Here is a 6,000-nt window from a genome sequence, read left to right on the forward strand (position 1 = left end):
AGGGCAGCATCCAATAAAGGAAAACCACCTATGCCAAGCATGGTATCCATCCACAGACAGCTGTTTCAGGGTTTTTGCCCCTCATCAGTGTGGAGTAGGAAATTGGCTATCAGGAGCAGTGCCTAGTAGAAAGTCTATAAAGGCACGGATGATTGACCTCGTGGAGACCAAAACATCCAACACCGCGGAGACACCATCACGTGTTTCTCAACACAGTGATCCAGAACACTGCCCCCAAATATGCAAATGCATGTAGAGGAGCTGCAGAGACACCATCACGTGTTTCTAAATGCAGGCAGTGAATAGCCAGGCCTTTCCCTGGGAAGGAACAACCAAGGGAAGGGCAGCATCCAATAAAGGAAAACCACCTATGCCAAGCATGGTATCCATCCACAGACAGCTGTTTCAGGGTTTTTGCCCCTCATCAGTGTGGAGTAGGAAACTGGCTATGAGGAGCAGTGCCTAGTAGAAAGTCTATAAAGGCACGGATGATTGACCTCGTGGAGACTAAAACATCCAACACCGCGGAGACACCATCACGTGTTTCTCAACACAGTGATCCAGAACACTGCCCCCAAATATGCAAATGGATGTAGAGGAGCTGCGGAGACGCCATCACGTGTTTCTCAATGCAGGCAGTGAATAGCCAGGCCTTTCCCTGGGAAGGAACAACCAAGGGAAGGGCAGCATCCAATAAAGGAAAACCACCTATGCCAAGCATGGTATCCATCCACAGACAGCTGTTTCAGGGTTTTTGTCCCTCATCAGTGTGGAGTAGGAAACTGGCTATCAGGAGCAGTGCCTAGTAGAAAGTCTATAAAGGCACGGATGATTGACCTCGTGGAGACCAAAACATCCAACACCGCGGAGACACCATCACGTGTTTCTCAACGCAGTGATCCAGAACACTGCCCCCAAATATGCAAATGCATGTAGAGGAGCTGCGGAGACGCCATCACGTGTTTCTCAACGCAGGCAGTGAATAGCCAGGCCTTTCCCCGGGAAGGAACAACCAAGGGAAGGGCAGCATCCAATAAAGGAAAACATCCAATAAAGGAAAACCACCTATGCCAAGCATGGTATCCATCCACAGAACCTCGAAACAGCTGTCTGTGGATGGATACCATGCTTGGCATAGGTGGTGCTGCCCTTCCCTTGGTTGTTCCTTCCCGGGGAAAGGCCTGATTATTCACTGCCTGCGTTGAGAAACACGTGATGGTGTCTCCGCGGTGTTGGATGTTTTGGTCTTCACGAGGTCAATCATCCGTGCCTTTATTGATTTGTCTTCTTAGTCTAAGTCATGTGGCAAGACTCATCATACTCAACATTGACTTTTAGGATTGCTACATCCAATAGGTGGTGCTAGAGTTCCAGTCTTCTTCCTCTCTGAAAAGGCTAGTCGCACAACCAACATTATAATTATATTATTACTGTGACCATGAGTCAGATACCTCTTCTAACAGGTGCTCTGCGGAGTAATACAAATTTGTTGACTTTACAAGAGAATACTGCAGTGATCAGACACACGGGCAGGATGCAAACCAATTAGAGAACGAGTCCTGTCCTCACTTCTGAGTTCTGATATATCAGTGTTAGTACTTGTGTTCCTAATGAAAAGTTCTGGGAGTATCATCAAACTCTGCAGAGACCTAGAAAAATGCCGCTGACCACAACCACAACACTTCACAAAAATGCTGCAGACAAAAGTACACTTATGCTCCAATTCATCATACAGGCTACACCAGAAGTCTGGTTTAAAAATGATGAAAATGTTGCAAAACCAGAGGAGTAGCGAGGGTTTTGGTTCAGGGGGGCAAATGCTTCTGAGTGGGCCCCTAGCCAGGTAACCTTGATTACAACTGGGTGACGTACCCTAATAGTGGAGGAGAACCTCAGCAGATGACCACGCTGTTACTGAACAACGACCAACATGGATATTACCGCCATATGGTCAGTGGTAGATACCAGCCCTACAGAACATATAAGAGATCACAGCACAATTACAGATAGTGTCTTACCGCTGACGTTCTTTCTGATGGAATCGTTCACTTTTTGCGTCTTTTCCCTCTGGCCCAGACCGACACAACTTCTTCCAGCCACGACTCACCTGCAGAGAAAACAGCAAAGACACATTTCTCTTCTCATATTTCAGCCCCATCACCATCGATTCCCAACCTGCACAAACCCCTCACCCTGCTGATACCCCAATACTGAGCCGCTGCTGCTGTATGTGACCCTATTACTGCCCCTGATACCCCAATACTGAGCCGCTGCTGCTGTATGTGACCCTATTACTGCCCCTGATACCCCAATACTGAGCCGCTGCTGCTGTATGTGACCCTATTACTGCCCCTGATACCCCGATACTGAGCTGCTGCTGCCGTATGTGTCCCTATTACTGCACCTGATACCCCGATACTGAGCCGCTGCTGCCATATGTGTCCCTATTACTGCACCTGATACCCCGATACTGAGCTGCTGCTGCCATATGTGTCCCTATTACTGCACCTGATACCCCAATACTGAGCTGCTGCTGCCATATGTGTCCCTATTACTGCCCCTGATACCCCGATACTGAGCTGCTGCTGCCATATGTGTCCCTATTACTGCCCCTGATACCCCGATACTGAGCTGCTGCTGCCATATGTGTCCCTATTACTGCACCTGATACCCCAATACTGAGCCGCTGCTGCCGTATGTGTCCCTATTACTGCACCTGATACCCCGATACTGAGCTTCTGCTGCCATATGTGTCCCTATTACTGCACCTGATACCCCAATACTGAGCCGCTGCTGCTGTATGTGTCCCTATTACTGCCCCTGATACCCCGATACTGAGCTGCTGCTGCCATATGTGTCCCTATTACTGCCCCTGATACCCCGATACTGAGCTGCTGCTGCCGTATGTGTCCCTATTACTGCCCCTGATACCCCAATACTGAGCCGCTGCTGCCGTATGTGTCCCTATTACTGCCCCTGATACCCCAATACTAAGCCTCTGCCGTATGTGTCCCTATTACTGCCCCTGATACCCCAATACAGAGCTGCTGCTGCCGTATGTGTCCCTATTACTGCCCCTGATACCCCAATACTGAGCCGCTGTTGCCGTATGTGTCCCTATTACTGCACCTGATACCCCAATACTGAGCTGCTGCTGCTGCCATATGTGTCCATATTACTGCTCCTGATACCCCAATACTGAGCCGCTACTGCCGTATGTGTCCCTATTACTGCACCTGATACCCCAATACTGAGCCGCTGCGGCCCTATGTGTCACTATTACTGCCCCTGATACCCCAATACTGAGCCGCTGCTGCTGTATGTGTCCCTCTTACTGCCCCTGATACCCCAATACTGAGCCTCTGCCGTATGTGTCCCTATTACTGCCCCTGATACCCCAATACTGAGCCGTTGCTGCCGTATGTGACTCTATTACTGCACCTGATACCCCAATACTGAGCCTCTGCCGTATGTGTCCCTATTACTGCCCCTGATACCCCAATACTGAGCCGCTACTGCCGTATGTGTCCCTATTACTGCACCTGATACCCCAATACTGAGCCGCTGCGGCCCTATGTGTCCCTATTACTGCCCCTGATACCCCAATACTGAGCCGCTGCTGCCATATGTGTCCCTCTTACTGCCCCTGATACCCCAATACTGAGCCTCTGCCATATGTGTCCCTATTACTGCCCCTGATACCCCAATACTGAGCCGCTGCTGCCATATGTGTCCCTCTTACTGCCCCTGATACCCCAATACTAAGCCTCTGCCGTATGTGTCCCTATTACTGCCCCTGATACCCCAATACTGAGCCGTTGCTGCCGTATGTGACTCTATTACTGCACCTGATACCCCAATACTGAGCCGTTGCTGCCGTATGTGACTCTATTACTGCCCCTGATACCCCAATACTGAGCCACTGCTGCCGTATGTGTCCCTATTACTGCATCTGATACCCCAATACTGAGCCACTGCTGCCGTATGTCCCTATTACTGCACCTGATACCCCAATACTGAGCCACTGCTGCCGTATGTGTCCCTATTACTGCAACTGATACCCCGATACTGAGCCTCTGCTGCCGTATCTGTCCCTATTACTGCACCTGATACCCCAATACTGAGCCACTGCTGCCGTATGTGTCCCTATTACTGCACCTGATACCCCAATACTGAGCCTCTGCCGTATGTGTCCCTATTACTGCCCCTGATACCCCAATACTGAGCCGCTACTGCCGTATGTGTCCCTATTACTGCACCTGATACCCCAATACTGAGCCGCTGCGGCCCTATGTGTCCCTATTACTACACCTGATACCCCAATACTGAGCCGCTGCTGCCATATGTGTCCCTCTTACTGCCCCTGATACCCCAATACTGAGCCTCTGCCATATGTGTCCCTATTACTGCCCCTGATACCCCAATACTGAGCCGCTGCTGCCATATGTGTCCCTCTTACTGCCCCTGATACCCCAATACTAAGCCTCTGCCGTATGTGTCCCTATTACTGCCCCTGATACCCCAATACTGAGCCGTTGCTGCCGTATGTGACTCTATTACTGCACCTGATACCCCAATACTGAGCCGTTGCTGCCGTATGTGACTCTATTACTGCACCTGATATCCCAATACTGAGCCGCTGCTGCCGTATGTGTCCCTATTACTGCACCTGATACCCCAATACTGAGCCACTGCTGCCGTATGTGTCCCTATTACTGCAACTGATACCCCGATACTGAGCCTCTGCTGCCGTATCTGTCCCTATTACTGCACCTGATACCCCATATACAGTAGCATAATGCACTAAATAGTCCACAATATAGTATAATGCACTCCCCATAGGCATACTCTATAGCATAAGGCAGCCCCCATAGTCAGACACTGTAATAAGGCAGTACCCCCATAGGCAGACTCTGTAGTATAAGGCAGCACCCTCATAGGCAGACCCTGTAATAAGGTGGCAGACCCTGTAATAAGGCAGCACCCCCATGGTCGGACTCTGTAATAAGGCAGCCCCCGTAGTCAGACCTTGCAATAAGGCAACATACCTATAGGCAGACCCTGTAATAAGGCAGCACCCCCATAGTCAGACCCTGTAATAAGGCAGCACTCCTATAGGCAGACCCTGTAATAAGGCAGCCCCCATAGTCAGACCCTGTAATAAGGCAGCACCCCCATAGTCAGACCCTGTAATAAGGCAGCACCCCATAGGCAGACACTGCAATAAGGCAGCACCCCTATAGGCAGACCCTCTAATAAAGCAGCACCCCCATAGTCAGACCCTGTAATATGGCAGCCCTCATAGCATACTCAGACCCTGTAATAAGGCAGCACACCTACAGGCAGACCCTGTAATAAGGCAGCACTCCCATAGTCAGACCCTGTAATAAGGCAGCCCCCATAGTCAGACCCTGTAATAAGGCAGCCCCCATAGTCAGACCCTGTAATAAGGCAGCCCCCATAGTCAGACCCTGTAATAAGGCAGCAACCCTATAGGCAGACCCTGTAATAAGGCAGCACCCCCATAGTCAGACCCTGTAATAAGGCAGCAACCCTATAGGCAGACCCTGTAATAAGGCAGCACCCCCACAGGCAGACCCTGTAATAAGGCAGCCCCCATAGTCAGACCCTGTAATAAGGCAGCCCCCATAGTCAGACCCTGTAATGAGGCAGCACCTCTATAGTCAGACCCTGTAATAAGGCAGCACCCCCAATGTCAGACCCTGTAACAAGGCAGCACCCCCATAGTCAGACCCTGTAATAAGGCGGCAGACCCTGTAATAAGGCAGCCTCCATAGTCAGACCCGGTAATAAGGCAGCCCCCATAGTCAGACTCTGTAATGAGGCAGCACCTTTATAGTCAGACCCTGTAATAAGGCAGCACCACCAAAGTCAGACCCTGTGATAAAGAAGCAACTCTACAGGCAGACCCTGTAATAAGGCAGCACCCCCATAGTCAGACCCTGTAATAAGGTGGCAGACCCTGTAATAAGGCGGCAG

This window comes from Ranitomeya imitator, chromosome 1 (genome assembly GCF_032444005.1).
Source record: "Ranitomeya imitator isolate aRanImi1 chromosome 1, aRanImi1.pri, whole genome shotgun sequence".
In the NCBI taxonomy this organism is placed as follows: Eukaryota; Metazoa; Chordata; class Amphibia; order Anura; family Dendrobatidae; genus Ranitomeya; species Ranitomeya imitator.